The sequence below is a fragment of the Chrysochloris asiatica genome, unplaced genomic scaffold (assembly GCF_000296735.1).
Source record: "Chrysochloris asiatica unplaced genomic scaffold, ChrAsi1.0 scaffold00013, whole genome shotgun sequence".
NCBI lineage: Eukaryota > Metazoa > Chordata > Mammalia > Afrosoricida > Chrysochloridae > Chrysochloris > Chrysochloris asiatica.
The window spans coordinates 30,985,453-30,986,954 of NW_006408531.1; the positions used below are offsets into that span (position 1 = coordinate 30,985,453).

Sequence of the window (1,502 nt, forward strand, 5' to 3'; positions counted from 1 at the left end):
GTTGATGGGTTTGGACTGCTTACCTCTTGGTTAACAGCCTAACATTTTAACTACAGCCCTCCTATGGCTCTTTGAAATAAAGATGTTGTTGTTGTTGTTGTTAGGTGCCATGGAGTCGGTTCAGACTCAGCAGGGTTTCCGAGGCTGTAAATCTTTACAGGAGCAGAAAGCCTCATCTTTCTCCTGCAGAACAGCTGGTAGTTTCGAACTGCTAATCCTGAGGTTTGCAGCCCGATTCGTAACCACTACGCTACCAGAGCTCCTTTTGGAATAAAGATACACAGTGTTAAATAAACATGAACAACTGACTCAGTGCAATAAAATACATTTGAAACAACTGTTCACCAGCAAACCTAGTGGGCAAATGATGAAACTACAGACACCAGACTTTTGGAACAGTATCAAAGAGACTGCATTTCTCTGTTGTTATGTTTACAATCTGGATGTTGCAAATGGTCAATGAGCTCAGCTGCTAACCGAAAGATTGAAGTGTGTAAGTCTACTCAAAGGCACCTCTAAAAAAAGGGTTGTGTCCTCCTCCCCTTCCTCCTCTCGAGCTTCTCCCAGAGCCTTGCCACCTGTGGGAATCCAAGATGGCAGATGAGATCGCCAAGGCTCAGGCTGTCCGGCCTAGTGGCAACACAATTTTTGGGAAGATCATCTGCAAGGAAATCCCAGCTAAAATAATTTTGTTGTTGTTGTTTTTTATTGCATCCATCTAGCAGTAATCCCTTTAATAATAACAATCATAATAATACCTTAAATTTAAACAGTGCCTTTAGCAGTGCTTTCTCATCATTTGGTTACTGCTTTTTTTAAACATGTTTTATTGTGAATTATGTGATAGTTTACATGGGAGAACATTAACTTTACATTCATCCTATCATATATCATTACATTGCCATGGTTACAATCCTCTTCATGCATCAACCTATCAAAGGGTATATCCTGCAAGCCTGCCCCCTGGTTGTCAGCACACAGCCCCTCTCTGGGTCTAGAGTTCCCAGCCACTTCGTCTCTCCATGTCATTGTCTCTGCCTCCATCTCTGACATCACTGTTTCTCTGGGTAGGGATCCGGACTCCGCTCTTTTCCCTTGATGGTTTCAGGGACCTCTGCTCCTGGACTACAAAATGAACCACTCCCCTCCTTTTGCTACAAAACATCTATCTTTATATTTCCAACCCTCACAGTCAGTCCTGATAGCAATTATTCACTATTGTACCACATGAGTCCCATCCCCATCTCCTTTCATCAGACAGATTGGATACTACACAGTGGAGATTCTACCTTCCTCCACACCCTCTGGATCTAGGCTCCCTCTTGAAAGCTTGTAAACCAGTCACTTCTTGCCTTTGTAGCACCCCCTGCCCCCCACCAATTTTGGGTAGCCAATGTCCAAGTTGCCCATCCCTGTCTACGTTGTGTATAAAGGGGGTGGGAATCATCATCGCTATAAAGATTTGTGCCATTTTTTGAGCTACTGCATCCATAGGTGTAGGT

The 1,502-nt window shown here is 43.5% G+C and overlaps 1 pseudogene; it reads left to right on the forward strand.

The window, feature by feature from the left end:
* The first annotated feature begins 593 nt into the window (after window positions 1–593).
* LOC102810529 overlaps window positions 594–1,502 on the forward strand; it is a 5,520-nt pseudogene continuing 4,611 nt past the window's right edge.